At 37.8% G+C, this 15,964-nt stretch overlaps 1 long non-coding RNA gene across 4 annotated transcripts in view; it reads left to right on the top strand.

Annotated features, from left to right (window-relative positions):
- Positions 1-736: 736 nt before the first annotated feature.
- LOC101724561 (uncharacterized) overlaps positions 737-15,964 on the top strand; it is a 61,713-nt gene continuing 46,485 nt past the window's right edge. The window contains exon 1 of one of the 4 annotated variants that reach the window (XR_002391638.2): positions 737-1,323. This is a non-coding gene — a long non-coding RNA (uncharacterized LOC101724561). The remainder of the gene's footprint in view (positions 1,324-15,964) is intronic. The other 3 variants (XR_002391640.2, XR_015446558.1, XR_015446559.1) reach the window with 3 other exon arrangements.

Here is a 15,964-nt window from a genome sequence, read left to right as displayed (position 1 = left end):
TTAGGTGTTTGTATCTAAATGTCCCTGATTTTTAATACAGACACCAGTCATTGGATAAGGGGCTATTCTAATCAGTGCCACCTCATCTTAATTCTATCTGCAAAGACCCTACTTCCAAACGAGGTCGCACTCACAGGTTAGGACTTGAACATATCTTTGTAAGGGACACAATAGCAAGAATATACCTTAAAGGCCTTTAAATAGTTTTGACACTGCAGAAGTACCATTTAACTTTTTTTTACCATTTAATTATCGACAATGGTTTTCATTTAGAAATAGAGGCATCACATGTGGATAGAGCATTTTTTAATTGTCCTTTCGAGGGGGTTACTGTGAAGTTACCATGAACATGGATGCAAGTGCTGTAGATAAGATATAGAGTGTCCTAGCTCTTTAAATTGTGTGTGTCTTTTAACAGGCACTGAGTTTGCAAAATAACAGACATGCTTTCTGCTTTGATAAAAGTTGCATATGGTTGATGCTGCAAAACTTTTGTAGTCCTTGAAATATGGGTATGTGTGTTTTGTTTCAGTCGTTGGTTTTAGATAGTATTACCAGACCAAACCGGGAGGAACTTGTAGTTACTTCTTGCTGATGAGAATGTGAAATATCTGGCCTGGTGTTGGCATAGTGTTACTTAACACAATTAACCCTGACTTTGGGAAGTACACGGTTAATTTCTCTGATCAAAGTTCAGGTCCATGAACTCCAGTCTATGTCCACCAGGTAAGGATGATATCTTCTCTTGAGTGTGTATGTACATGTGTGACTGTGTCTGTATGTAATGGGTTTCTATTGTCAAACATCACTCTGGGGAAGATCTGGAATATTTTAGCGTGAGGGAGTAAATAACTTTCCTTGCTTTGAAGGCAAACGGGAGGGTAGGGTGAGGACTTTGGGGCTACAGTTACCTATAAATGGCTTTTGGTGGCCCTGTCCTGTGGAGAATCCTGGAAAAGCTCAGTTGGTAGTTAGTAAATCATTAACCATAGGTTTTTGCTAAAATCCTGTGTAATTTGTGGCCCAATGTTAGCTGGATTTCAGGGATAAGGGCAGAGTGTACATTCACTTTGGGTCAGAGGATTAAAGGAGCTTGTCTTCTCTGCCCAGACTGGCCTCCTCCCCTCTGAACCTGGTTGGTGATGGCTATATTTCTTCAAGGGGAAAGGGGTCTGGGTGTCTTGGGCTGAGGGCTCCTGACAGAACAGGGAGCAATGGTTAGGTGCCAGCTAACAGTGCAGGCATGCGCTATGGAGACAAATGTCACAAGGACAGTTTTTCAGAAGGGGTGGACAACCTTGTTTTGGGAACTCTCAGTATCAGGTAAGGAAATTTGAATATCCTGCATATCAAACTAGGGAGATTATTGTTATTTTGGCATCCAAGAAAGGGTAATTTCTGAAAGTTGGAGAAATTGGAAACCTAGGAATTACAATAGTTTAAATCATATAACTGAAAATAGTTAATAACACAAAGATTTGCTTTTTTGGATATAATGTGAAGGTAAGAAAGATTTCAAATTGTCTATACAATGTGATACTAATTTTCTTTATTAAGGTAAAAGCTATACCAAAATATCAAAATCTTAACATTATTTTGAAGTGGAGGAATTGCAGGTGAATTTTTCCCTCTTTTTTCCCTGTGATTTCTGACATTTTCAGTGAACACACATGAATTTAAGAACCAGGTAAAAAACTATGAGTGGTAGAAATAAAAGTTCTGCTGACCAAAACAGAGGGGATAACACAGTGAGTAGTAGCATTTTTATTAGTCCTTAAAGAAAGACAGTGTACCTGGTGATTATGAGTAAATAACAATCCTGGTGGTGGTGGTGGGAGGTGTTCTCTCATCCACTATTCGCAGGGCCCTGAGCCTGGTATCTCTGGGCCTGGAAGTAACTGTGTGTATCACACGCCAACACTGAAGCAGGCACTCTGAGCTTTCTTTGCACTTGGCTTCCACCTCCTCCTTCCCCCAAGTGAGTCTTTTGTAGGCCAAGAGCCACCCAGAAGCTGTAATGGCAGGCCTTACTACCAGGAAAATCCCAGATGACAAATTCATCCTTTGTGCTGATACAATTGACTTGTCACCTCATTTTTACAGCTAATTAGCTCTTTAGTAAGCAATGGCTAGTGTCAGAGGTCATCTGATACCTGATTCTGGTAAATTGACCGTAAATATTACTGTCCATCTGTATTTGCTGTTCAAAACCCTGCTTAGTGACCAGATTTTAAACTCCTTTTTTGTAGGAGACCCCGCTTATTTTTGTGGCAAGATAAAGTTTCCAGACAATGAATTGCATCTTCTGCTCAAGTTATCAGGATGCTGCTCCATTAGGCTTTTCAGTTGGTCTCACCACCCACGAGGATAGTGCTGCTTCCAGTGTTTCCCAGTTTCTTGTTTCTTCCTCTAAATTTGAAAGTCACTGAAGGAACTCTTGTTCTGATTTTATCCATCACTATTACTCCTTCTAGGGACACTTGATTGCTTTATAACAAAAATGCTGGTAATACCAAGCGCAGCTAGTAATTATTGAAGGGTCACTACATACCAGGCACTATACTAAAATGATCATATGTGTTTAAGATCATGTCTTTTAATTCTAACAACCTATGTAGAGATATTATTATTTCTTAAATAATGGATGAGGAAATTAAGGCTTAGAGGGTTTAACCTTTTGCCCAGTTATCATGCATAGATCAGAGCCCTGCTCAGGTCTGCCTGGCTTCTAAGTCAGATCTCTTAGCCTCTTAGGTGCATGGCTTTATGAATCTAGTTATTACTATACTTGGCTTCTTAAAATATTAACTGTGAAAAAATTGATGGGTTAAAGTGTGTGTTGAAATTGTTATTTGTTACAGGACATTTGGAAATGAGGAATATCAAAAAAATGTGGGAAAACAAGCAAAGCAGATCAGAGATAGACTAATGGTTGTATTCCAGAGGGAGTTCGGTAACCTGGCAAGAGACTGGCAGTGGGAATTGGAGTAAGAGAAGGCTGTGAGCAGACTTTCTTCTTTCTGGTGCTACTTGGAGGCCCAGAGACAGTGTTCTGGAGCAAAGTAAAAGTAGCAGCATCAGATGGGTGGGTGTGCAAGGCACAAGCTTTTTACATTTGTGCGAGTGACTGGAGAGCAGATTCTGGCTGTGTTCCTTAAGTACTGGAGAACATGTTCTTATGTAGGCAAGAGTCAGTTGTTTCTAAACCCAAGATGTATTTTCAGACTTTAGCAGCCTTCTCCACCTCCCTCTCCATCCATGTCACACCTCTGCCCGAGGGACAGAGTAATGAGGAAGCTTTCTTGGAAGGCATATTAAAAGGATTAGGTCATTGATCACTAATGAGATGTCCAGGATCTAGTAACAAATAGCATCTCAGACCCTAACCTTGACGAGTTTGTGTTGAGATGGTAACAGAAATCAAAGAATACAGAGACAGCAACTTCTTTTATGACAGGCTGAACAGACATAGTAAATAGCATTGATAATAATAAAGATATGTAATGAGCAAGATTTTACTTTTTCTTTAGAGTAGAGCTGGATGTACCTGACCGCAATGTAGACTCAGATTGTAGATTTAAAAATATGAGAGGTTATGCAAATGTGGGACTCAGCATAATCAATCAGCCAGCCAGCCCTGAGTGTATTGAATAGCTCTGACTAATACAGTCAGCTCTGTGTGCCATGCCAAATGATGACACAGTCTTTGACCTTCTCTAGAGAGGTGAAGAGGTGGAGAGGAGACAGATGAGGGCCAGTTGAGAAGAGAGATTCTATGGACAAAGGAATTCAGCAGTTAGCTTAAATTAAGAGAAAAGAGATTTTGGTTGGGAATCAGCTCTATTTGTGACTTTGCCATAGTAGTGGAGTGAACTTGAACAGGCAAAATTCTCTCTCCAGCCTTTCTATTATCCATCTGTAAAATGAAGGAGTTGAAGATGGCGATCTCTAAGGTCTTTCTAGAACTAATGTTCTAATATAATGGGACCTGTGGGTCTAAATTATTGGAGGAGTTAGCTCCTAAGTGGGCTAGAAATGAGCAACATGGACAGTGCACGCGTGAGTGTATGTGTGTATGTGTGTAAAATAGAGAGAAAGCAAAGTAGGTGTGAGGTTTGGGAGCAGGGGAAGGGGAGGAAGAAGGATTGGTTTAGAATCACGCACGTGGTAGGAGAGGGGGTGGGTATGGCAGCAAAGCCAGTCCCTCTAAGCCTCAGTGCCTTGATGTGAAGCAATGACACAATCAAGCCAAAAACTAAGACATCATTTTAAATTCCTCTCTTTCCCTTACTAGTCACATCTAAGTCCATCAAGAATATATGCTCTGATCAATTGACTTCTATCACCACCTACTTAGTTCAGCTGCCAACAGCGCTCTTCTGGAAGAAAGTCTTGAATCTGTCAACTTTAGAGTTCCTACCCTAGGAAGGAGCCTGGGCAGTCTTTAAAGATTACGTGGATTGCATCACTCCTCTGCCTGAGTCCTCCACTGCTTTGGCTTACACTTGGAATGAAAGCTGTTCTCTGTCTTCTCCTTGCTGCACTTGCAGGAAGCCACCCAAGTCCCTCTTCCTCGCCATCCTTGCCTCTTGGCCTGTGCACTCTCACCTTAGCCTCTTGCTCATCTGTACACATTTCCAGCTCATCCTTAGGGGTTTTGCACCTGCTTTTCTTTTTGCCTGGAATATTCTTCTCTGATGTCTTTCCTAAATGGCCTTTTCCTTTCCAAGTGTATGCTCAAGCTCACTTCCCTCCTCAAGCTCCAGTTCAGTTGTACTTTATCAAAATACCCTGTTTCATTGACTCCAAAGAAAAATTAGAAATTACTCTGTGTATCCTCTGTCTCATGAGCATATTGTCTGTTTCCTTCACTATAGTGTAAGACCCAAGGAAGTAGGAATCCATTCCAAATTGTTCGAATTTGTTTCCTGTCTTTTTAAGAGTCATTCAATAGATGATTGTTGGATGAATGAAAGAATATTTAATAAATGGGAGTGAAACATAACAATATAGTATGGTTTCAAGCACCATGGGCAAATTATCAGGCAGCCTGGATTCAAATCCTAAGATTGCCACTTCTTTGGGATCCAAGTGACTCTGAACAAGTTTTGTAATCTCTGTACCCCAGGTGTGACAGGCTAGGAAAGTGGTGTCAGCATCACTGGGTTGGGAGGTGATGAGGTAAAATACAGCCTTGAGCTCAGTGCTACACAGAATCAACTTCTTGTTTCTTTTTATGTTTTGTCTATGGCCTCCTTTTCTTTAGGAAAATGGTATATAATTCATAGACAATTCTATCTGTCTCTCTGCATCCTCGTTTTTCCTCCCTCCCTTTCTCCTTCCCTTTCTCTCTCATTTTTCTTATCTTCCCCTTTTCTCCCATATTTTTATATTTCGTGTTTATTTATATAGATGTTTCTGTGCTTAAAGGCAAGTACTAAATATTCATTGAATAAAGGCAAATGTGATAGAAATATTTTTACTGTTATATTATTCAATTTTCATTGTGAAAAAACATATAGGTAAAATAATATATTAACTACATAAAAACTGTCCTTCAAATGAATAAAATGAATTTTTAATATATCAATAATAAACATTTACATACCACTTTGCTTTATAAGTGATATTCAATAGCAGAGTTTTATCTGATTTGATTTGAGTTGATAGGGTTTTCACATGATGCACAGGAAAACAAAAGTTTAGGGTGTGGGTTGCAGTAGGCGCCCAAATGGTTTGTCCAAGTTCTGTCCTCTGGTACCTGTGAATGAGACCTGCAAATAGGGTCTCTGAAGATGTAATTAAGATCTGGGGACTGAGAGTGGGCCCCAAACCTGGTGACCTTATAAGAGGAAGGGGAGGGAGATTTGAGACCTAAAGACATCCAGGAAAGAAGGACATGTGAAGACAGCAGGGACTGAGATGATGCATGACATTATTCTAGCCACCAGATCCGAGCAGACAGGTGAGGGACACATTCTCCCTCTGAGCTCCAGAAGGAACTAATACCAATGGCACTTTGCACTTCTGGCCTCCAGTGTTGTAGGAAGTAAATTATTGTTGTAAGCTACTAAATTTGTGATGATTTTTGAAAAAATTTTATTTTATTGGTACATTTTAGGTATACAGTATAATGACATTTATCATTGGAAATTTGCACCTTTACATAGTCTCTCTTGGTTCTTATTTTTCCCCCTTCCCCTACCTTCCCTTCAACCCTTCCATCCCTCCCTATTTACAAAGACTTTGTTTCCATTTTTTCCTTTTCTCATATTAATTTCGTTCCCTTCTTTAATTTCCCCTGCCCTTCCCACTTCCCACTTCCCCTTCCCCTTTGCCCCTTTTCTTTTTTTTTCTTTTTAATTTTTTTGGTACAGGGGATCAAACTTGGGTCCTTGCGCTTGCGCAGCAGGAGGCAAAACCACTGAGCTAAATCCCCGGGCCCCTTTGCCCCTTTTCTTATTTACACTTTCAGTTTCTCACACTAGAGAAACTATTTGGTATTTATACATGTGTGTCCTGTTTATTTCACATAAGAGTATTGCCTCAATGTGCATCCATTTAGCTATAAATGTCACTAATTTCTCATTTTTTATGACTGAGTAGTACTCCATTTTATTTAAAAAACCACATTTTCTTTATCCAGTCTCCAGTTGATGGGCATTTGGGCTGCTTCCAAGTTTTAACTATTACAAACTGTGCTGCTATAAACATGGGTTCACATATATCACTGTGGTATGATTCTTTTAATTCTTTGGGGAAGATCCCCAGCAGGGGAATAGCAGGGTCAAATGGGACTTCCAGTCCTAGTTTTTTGAGGTATCTCCATACTGATTTCCAAAGTGGTTGCACCAATCTACACTCCCACCAGCAGTGGAGCAGGGTTCTTCTTTCCCCACAGCCCCACCAGCATTTGTTATTGGTTGATTTCATGTTAGCAGCCATTCTTTCTGGAGTGAGGTGGAATCTCAGTGTTGTTTTCATTTGCATCTCTCGAATGACCAGTGATGTTGAGCACTTTTTCACACTTTTATTTGCCATTTCTACTTCTTTGTGTGAGAAATGTCTGTTCATTTCAGATGCCCATTTTCAGATTGAGTCTTTAAATTTGGGAGATCTGGTGTTTTTAAGTTCTTTATAGATTCAAGATAGTAGACCTTTGTCTGAGGAACAGCAGGTGAAGATTTTTTCCTATATTGTGCGTTGTCTCTTCACACTGCTGGTGGTTTCTCTTGCTGTGCAGAGGCTTTTTAATAAGAAGAGATCCCACTTGTTGATTGTTTGTGCTAGTTCATGGGCAACTGAGGTTTTGTTCATAAAATCTTTTCCTACACCAATGTCTTCAAGAGTTCTACCTAACCTCTGTTCTAGGCAATTCAAAGTTTCTATTTTAATATTTAGATCCTTAATCCGTTTGATTTTAATTTAGTGCATAGTGAGAGATATAGGTCTAGTTTTAATCTTTGGCAAGTTGAAACCCAATTTTTCCAGCACCATTTATTAAAGAGGCTATCTTCCCTCCAGTGAGGGTGTTTGGCTCCTTTATCAAAATTGAGATGACTGAGTGTGTCTGGAGTTGTTTCTGCATCTTCTAATCTGTTCCACTGTTCCTCTGGTCTGTTTCTTTGCCAGTACTATGTGTTTTTTGTTTTTGTTTTTTTTAATCACAGTAGTTTTCTAGTATAGTTTCAAGTTGGGGTTTGTGATACCCTCTGCTATGTTTCTGTTACCTAGAATTGCTTTTGCTATTCTGAGTCTCTTCTTGCTCCAAAAGAATTTTTTGGATTGTTTTCTTTTCTTTTTTTTTCCATTAAGTTTATTGGTACATTTTAGATGTAAAATACAGTTACATTCATCATTGGGCTCTTGTACCTTTACATGAGTATCTTGGTTCTTATTGTTTACCCTTCCCCTGCACTCGCTTCACTCCCTCCACCCTTCCCTATTTGCAAAGACTTTTTTATTTTTGCTTAAATTCTTTTATTGGTACATTTTAGGTATACAATATGTTTACATTTATCATTGGGTGCTTGTACCTGTACATGATATATCTTGGTTCTTATTTTTTCCCCATTCCCTATGTGCCCTTCACCCCTCCACCCTTCCCTATTTACGTAGACTTCGTTTCCATTTTTTTTCTCTTCTCATAATTTTTTCTTTCCATTCTTTCCTTTCCCCATCTCCTCCCACCACCCCTACCCCCTTGGACCTTTTCTTATTTCAAAGTATCAATTATTCATTATTAATCCTTTTAATCCTTATTTACACTCTCAGTTTCTCACACTAGAGATGCTATTTGGTATTTACACATGTGTGTCTTATTTATTTCACTTAAGAGTATGGCCTCAATATGCATCCATTTAGCTACAAATGTCTCTAGTTTCTCGTTCTTTATGGCTGAATAGTACTCCATTTTATAAAAAACCCCACATCTTCTTTATCCAGTTTCCAGTTGATGGGCACTTGGTTTCCTTTTTTTTTTCCTTTTCTAGTATTTTTTCTTTTCTCTTTTTTCCTTTCTCCTACCCCTCCCACTTCCCTTGCTCCTTTAGACCTTTTCTTCCTATTACACAATATCAATTATACATTTTTAAAATTACAATATCAAGATCTAGAAGACATTACCACAGATTTTACAGAATTTATAAGGATATGGAAAGCATATTACAAAAATCTTTTTTGAAATAAATTTCACAACTTCTAACAAGTACCTTGGAAGACAAATTAATGAAACTTGACTCTGGAGGAAATATAAAATTTGAATAGCACCTATTGACGAAGGTATATTCCTGGCTTGAAAACCTACCTATATGACAACAACAGGCTCATATACATTTTAATTGATAAATTATATCAAACATTTAAAGCAAAAAAAAAGAAGGAACACTTCTCCCCTCATTTTAGGAAATCAACATTGTGGTAATACTAAAACTGGATAAAGACAATAGAAGAAAAAAGTATAAAATTGATAGAAATTTGTTTAACAAAACAAACTATTAAAGTCAAATCTGGGAGTATGTAGAAAGTAGTTTTATTATAGGAATGGCAGTGTCCATTCAGCATTGGAAGATCCACCCCCAAAAGTCATCATTTTAACAGAGGAAAGGAAAATCCGTATGATCCTGCCTGTAGTTGCAGGCAAAGTATTGGACTAAGTTCTACAGCTGTTCATGGTAAAAGCTACCAGGAGTCTAGAAGTAGAACAGAAACTTCTCAACAGATCAAAGACGTGTACTCCATACTTCCAGCAAAAACACTTTATATGAATGGAGAAGGTACAATGCTTTCTCCCTAAGGTGGGGAACAAGGGCAGATATGCCTACTTTTCATCTGTCCAGTAAACTTTGAACCATAAGCTCAAACCAAAATAGTCTGGCAAAAAAGTGACCCAGTTAGGATAGGATTGGCAAGGTAGGAGTAAAATCTTTATATGTAGATGAAATGATCATCTACAGAGAGAATACTAAGAAATTTCTAGGAGCCCCTAGAACTTGTAATTGAACTTAGCAGGATTAGAAAACACAAAGTATATATAAAAATTCAGGTCTATGCATACTTGCTATACATGAAGAATTGGATATTGAAATTTAAAAGTTATGTAGTAGTACAGAGGACCGAGAAACCTAAAAAGAAAAAGAAGAAGAAAAAATAGTGTTGGAAGATGTTTAGTACCTAATTTTAAGTCCTCTAAAGCTACAGTAATCAAGGCAGTGTTGGTGTAAGGAAAGACATATAGATTATTGGAATAAAGCAGAAAATCTAGAAATAGAAACACACATATATGGTCCACTGAGTATTGAAAGATTATTTAACATTACCATTTTATGGAACATAAACTCAATTCAAGAGCAGAGGAAAAGATAGTGTCTTCAGCAAATGGTACTAGAACACCTGGTATCTGTATATAAAAAATTAACCTCAACCCTTTATTTCCATATATAAAAATAACTTGAAAGGATCTATGAACCTAAATATGAAAGACTAAAATTATAAGGGAAAATGTTCATGAATTTAGGTTCAGCAAGAATTTCCTAGGATATAAAAAACATGATGTATAAAAGAAAAAAATTGATAAATGAGTTTCCATCAAAATTTAGAACTTTATAAGACATCATTAAGAAAATGAAAAGTAGTCTTTAAACAGACCATGTTTATAATGCATATAACCTATGACCAGAATATATAAAGAACTCTCACAGCTCATTAATAGATAATACAATTAAAAAGTAGACACAAGAATATGATAAATAGCCAGCACAGCACAAGGAAAGGTGTGCAACACTAGAATTAGAAAAATACTAATCAGTACAATAACAAGATTGAATTATACACTCATTAGGGAGATTAAGTTAAAAGTTTTAAAAGAACAAATGTCAGCTTAGGTGTGAACCATTTAGAACTTTGAAATACTACTAATGTGAATGCAAAATGATAAAACCATTTTGGAAAACAATATAGAAATTTCTTGTATTACTGTTAAGAATCAACAGTCCTGTTCTTAAGTTTTTACTTGAGAGGAATGAAAGCACATGTTCACAATAGATTTATACATATAAGTTGACTATCCCTTATCTGAAATTCTTGGGACCAGAGTGTTTCAGATTTTGGTTTGAAATACACTTGATTTGCAAAGAGGATAGCTACTCCTGCTTTTTTTTTGTGGGTTCCTGTCACATGGAGTATTGTTTTCCACCGTTTAACTTTCAGACTATGAGTTTCTTTCTGAATTAAGTGTGTTTCTTGTATGCAGCATATTGTTGTATCTTGCTTCTTGATCCATTCTGCCGGTTTATTTCTTTTGACTGGTGAATTGAGACCATTAACCTTGATGGTTATAACTCATACATATTGATTTATCATTGTCATGGCTTTTTCTTTTTGTTGGATTCTCACCCTTTGCTTTTAATTTCTTGTCCCACCTGATGGATTCATTCTGCTGGGCTTCCAGGGGTTGTGTTCTTCATTTTCTTTTCCTAGGATATTGTCTAAAATTTTTTGGAATGCTGGTTTGGTATTCATGAAGTTCCTAAGGTGCTCTTTTCCATGAAAGTATCTTATTTCTCCATCAATTTTGAAAGATAATTTTTCAGGGTACATCAATCTGGGTTGGAGGCTGTTTTCTTTTAGGGCTTTAAATACATCACTCCAAGCTCTTCTTGCCTGGAGGGTTTGCATTGAGAAGTCTGCTGTGATTCTGATGGGCTTTCCTTTGTATGTGATTTGTTTCTTTTCTCTCACTGCTTATAGAATTTTGTTCTGTTGGGTTTCTGGAATCTTAACAATTATATGCCTATGTGTAGATTTTTTTTAAATCAAGGCTAGGTGGAGTCCTATATGCCTCACTTATCTGCATGTGAAGTTCTTTTCCCTTCCTTGGAAAGTTTTCTGTCACACTTTATGGAACAGTTTTTTATGTCATCTATACTCTCTCCTGTTTCTTCATTGACTCCAATCCGTCTTATGTTGTTCTTCCTTGCAGCATCTAGCAGTTGTTGGATTGATTTTTCATGGTCCCTTACAATTTTAAAGCAATTTTTATTTTCCTGGTCACTAATTGCAATCTTATCTTCTATATCTGAAATTCTGTCCTAACATTGGTTTATTCTGCTGCATAAACTTTCTATGGAGTTTTTAATCTCCTGGAAATCTGTTTGCATCTGTTTTATGGATTCTATTTGTTTCCTATGTTGGGATTCCATCATGTTTCTCAACTCCTCTGTTTTTTATCTGTGTCCTCTCTAGATTTATTCGTCATGTCTTGCACTATGGGCACAACCTCTGTTGTTATCTGAGAAATTATTTCTGATTTCATTTTTTCCTCTTTTTCCAGATCCTCTTTTTTTGCCAGTTCAGGGAATCCAGGGGGTTGAATATCACAATGTTCCATCTTGTTTCCCTTTGGGGTTGTTTTAGGTGATCTGGAAGTCTGGTTTTGAAACTTGTTTATGTGTCTTCTCATTTCATCGTGATGGGGATGTGTGTGCTGCTAGCGCCTGCATGGCTCACCTCCTCTGTGCTAAAGGGGGTGGTACGGTGGCCCGGAAGCCTCCTCTTGTGCACTGGGAGTGGCTCACCTCCTCTGTCTGGATTTTTTTCTCAAAGTCTGAGAAGTATGCTGCTGGAATTTCAATTGGGATAGCATTGACTCTATACAGCAGTTTGGGAAGTGTGGCCATTTTCACCATATTGATCCTTCCTACCCAGGAGCAGGGGATGTCTTTCCTTTTTCTGATATCATCTTCATTCTCTCTTTTCACAGTGCTATTGTTTTCAGAGAAGAGGTCTTTGATTTCTTCATTAGGTTGATTCCTAGGTATTTCAGTTTTTTGGGTGCTATTGTGAAAGGAACTGTTTGCCCTGTTTCTGTTCCAGTGAGTCTATTGTTTGTGTAGAGGAAAGCTATTGATATTTGGGTGTTGACCTTGTATCGAACTACTCTACTGAATTTGGTTATAAAGTCTAGAAGGCTTTTGGTGGAGTTCTTGGGTTCTTCTATATAGAGTATCATGTCATCTGCAAATAATGACAATTTAACTTCTTCATTTCCTTCTTTATTTCTTTTATTTCTTTCTCTCGTCTAATTGCCATGGCTAATGTTTCCAGAACTATATTGAACAAGAGTGGTGATAGTGGACATCCTTGTCTTGTTCCTGATTTTAGTGTGAAGGATTTCAGTTTTTGACCACTTAGTATGATATTGGCTTAGTATGATAGATGGCTTTTATCAGATTGAGGTAGAGACCATCTATCCCAATTTTTTGTAGGGTTTTTATCATGAATGGGTGTTGGATTTTGTCAAATGCTTTTTCTGAATCTATGGAGATAATCATATGGTTTTTGTCCTTGGCTCTATTGATATAGTGTATTACATTGATTGATTTGCATATGTTAAACCATCCCTGCAACCCTGAGATGAATCCCACTTGGTCAGGGTGTATGACCTTCTTGATGATCTTCTGCATTCTATTTGCCAGTATCTTAATAAGGATTTCTGCATCTATGTTCATTAGTGAGATTGGTCTATAGTTCTCTTTTTCAGTCAGGTCTTTCTTTGCTTTGGGGATCAAGGTGATGCTTGCTTTCAGGAATCAATTTGGGAGTATTGCTTCCCTTTCAATTTCATTGGAGAGTTTCAGCAGTAGTTCTTCTCTAAACATCTTGTAGAATTCAGTAGTGAAGCCATCAGGACCTGGGCTTTTCTTTGTTGCTAAGTTTTTAATTACATTTTTAATTTCATTGGTTGATATTGGGTTGTTTAGAATTTTTGTCTTCATTCAACTTTGGTAATTCATACATTTCTAGGAATCTGTCCATTTCTTCTGTGTTGTCCATCTTATTGGCATATAGATTTGGAAGTAGGTACTGATGATCCTCTGGATTTCTGCTGGGTCTGTTGTAATTTCACCCTTTTCATTCTTAATTGCATGGATTTGGGCCTTTTCTTTCCTTTTTTTGTTAAGGTTGGCTAAGCGTTTGTCAATGTTGTTGATTCTTTCAAAGAACCATCTCTTAGCTTCATTGATTTTTTTGTATCAGTCTCTTAGTCTCCATTGCATTGATTTCTTCTCTGATCTTTTTTTTTTTTTTTGGTACTGGGAATCGAACTCAGGATCTTGTGCTTGTGAGGCACGTGGCAGAACCATTGAGCTAAATCCCTGGCCCTCTGCTCTGATCTCTATAATTTCCTACCTTGTATGAGCTTTGGTTTCTTCTGCTCTTCTTTTAGTAGAAGGTTAAGCTTTAGCATCAGGTTGTTTAATTGGGCTCATTCTGTTTTCCCAATATGCATATTCACTGCTATAAATTTCCCTCCTAAGACTGCTTTCATTGTGTCCCATAGATTCTGATATGTTGTATTGTCATTGTCACTTAATTGTAGGAACTGTCTCTCTGTGACCCATTGGTTATTCAGAAGTGTTCAATTTCCATGTGTTTATGTAATATTTGTGCTTTCTTTTGCTATTGATCTCCAATTTCATTGCACTATGATATAATAATATACAGGCGATAATATCAATTGATTTGCACTTACTTAAACACATTCTATGAGTGAGTATGTGCTCTATTTTGGAGAAGGACCCATGTGCAGCTGAAAAGAATGTGTATTTTGATTTTGTGGGGTGGAAGAGTCTGTAAACATCTGTTAAGTTCATTTGTTCAAGAGTTTGATTGAGTTCTAGTATTTCATTACTTATTTTTTGTCTAGTTGATCTATCTATTTGTGACAGTGGGGTATTGAGGCCCCCCACTACTATTGTGTTGGTGCATATATGACTTTTCACATCCTTTAGTATTTGTTTTATGTAGTTGGGCTCACTAGTGTTTGGCGCATAGATATTTATGATTGTCATCTCTTCCTGCTGGATTGTTTCCTTTACAAGCATGTAGTGTCCTTCTTTGTCTCTCTTAATCAGTGTTCATTTGAAATCCACTTGATCTCCCAGAGAATAGCTAATCCTACTTTTTTCCAGATTATGGTCGCATGGAGTATTGTTTTCCACTCTTTAACTTTCAATCTATGGGTTTCTTTTTGAATTAAGTGTGTTTCTTCTATGCAGCATATTTTTGAGTTTTGCTTCTTGAGCCATTCTACCAGTCTATTTCTTTTGATTCATGAATTGATACTATTAACATTGATAGTTATAACTGATACATATTGATTTGTCACTGTCATGACTTTTCCTTTTTGTTGGATTCTCCCCCTTTATATTTAATTTCTTCTTGTGCCTGATGGATTCATTCTGCTGTGCTTCCTGGGGTTGTGATCCTCATTGTCTGTTCCTAGTATATTATCTAAAATTTTTGAAGTGCTGGTTTGCTATTCATGATGTTCCTAATGTGCTCTTTGTCATGAAAGTTTCTTATTTCTCCATCAGTTTTGAAAGATAGTTTTGCAGGGTACATCAATCTGGGTTGGAGGCTGTTTTCCTTTAGGGCTTGAAATACATCACTCCAAGCTCTTCTTACCTTGAGGGTTTGCTTTGAGAAGTCTATTGTTATTCTGATGGGCTTTCCTTTGTATGTGATTTGTTTCTTTTCTCTAACTGCTTGTAGAATTTTGTTCTTCTGTTGGGTTTCTGTTATCTTAACAATTATATGCCTATGTGTAGATTTTTTTTTTTGATCAAGGCTAGTTGGAGTCCTATATGCCTCCCTTATCTGTATGTCAAATATTTTTCCCCTGCTTGGGAAGTTTTCTGACATCACTTCTGTGAACAATTTTTTCATGTCATCTGCATTCTCCCCTGTTTCCTTGTTGACTTCAATCAGTCTTATGTTATTTTTCTCTGCATCATTTAGCAGTTGCTGGATTGATTTCTCATGGTCCCTTACAATTTTGAAGCAATTTTTTTTTCCTGGTCACTTATTGAAATCTTATCTTCTATATCTGAAATTTTTTCCTCACATTGGCTCATTCTGCTCTGTAGACTTTCGATGGAGTTTTTAATCTCCTGGAAATCTGTTTGCATCTGTGTCCCAGCCCGCGGGTAAGTCAACGAAGACCCTAGAGGGGGAGCGAGGATGAGAGGGGACAGGGGACACGAGAGATGGAGTCAAGACAGGTTTCTGATCAAGTCTCGTTTATTGCGGAAGCTGCTACAACATATATACTGTAGGGCTAGAGGGGAGGAGCAAGAGGAGTGTACTGGGGCTGCTTCCTTGTTGCCGGGTAGATCTACAACAAACCCGGGCATGTCCGTCAAAGGCCTGCAGCAAGCCTGGGCATGTCCGTAGAAGGCACTCAAGAGTTCCAGCGGGGGGGCAGGGCCCCCTACACATCTGTTTTATGGATTCCATTTGTTTCCTTTGTTGGGATTCCGTCATGTTCCTCAGCTCCTCTCTAGATTTATTAATCATGTCTTGCACTATGAGCACAATCTCTGTAGTTATCTAAGAAATTATTTCTGATTTTATTTTTTTCCAGATCCTCTTTTGTTGCCAGTTCAGGGAGTCCATGTGGTTG

The sequence above is a fragment of the Heterocephalus glaber genome, unplaced genomic scaffold, assembly GCF_053883595.1.
Source record: "Heterocephalus glaber isolate CG9 unplaced genomic scaffold, H.glaber_assembly_v1.0 deba00001698, whole genome shotgun sequence".
Taxonomy (NCBI): Eukaryota; Metazoa; Chordata; class Mammalia; order Rodentia; family Bathyergidae; genus Heterocephalus; species Heterocephalus glaber.
Note: the sequence above shows the minus strand (reverse complement) of the source record. Positions and strands in the feature narration are given on the sequence as shown.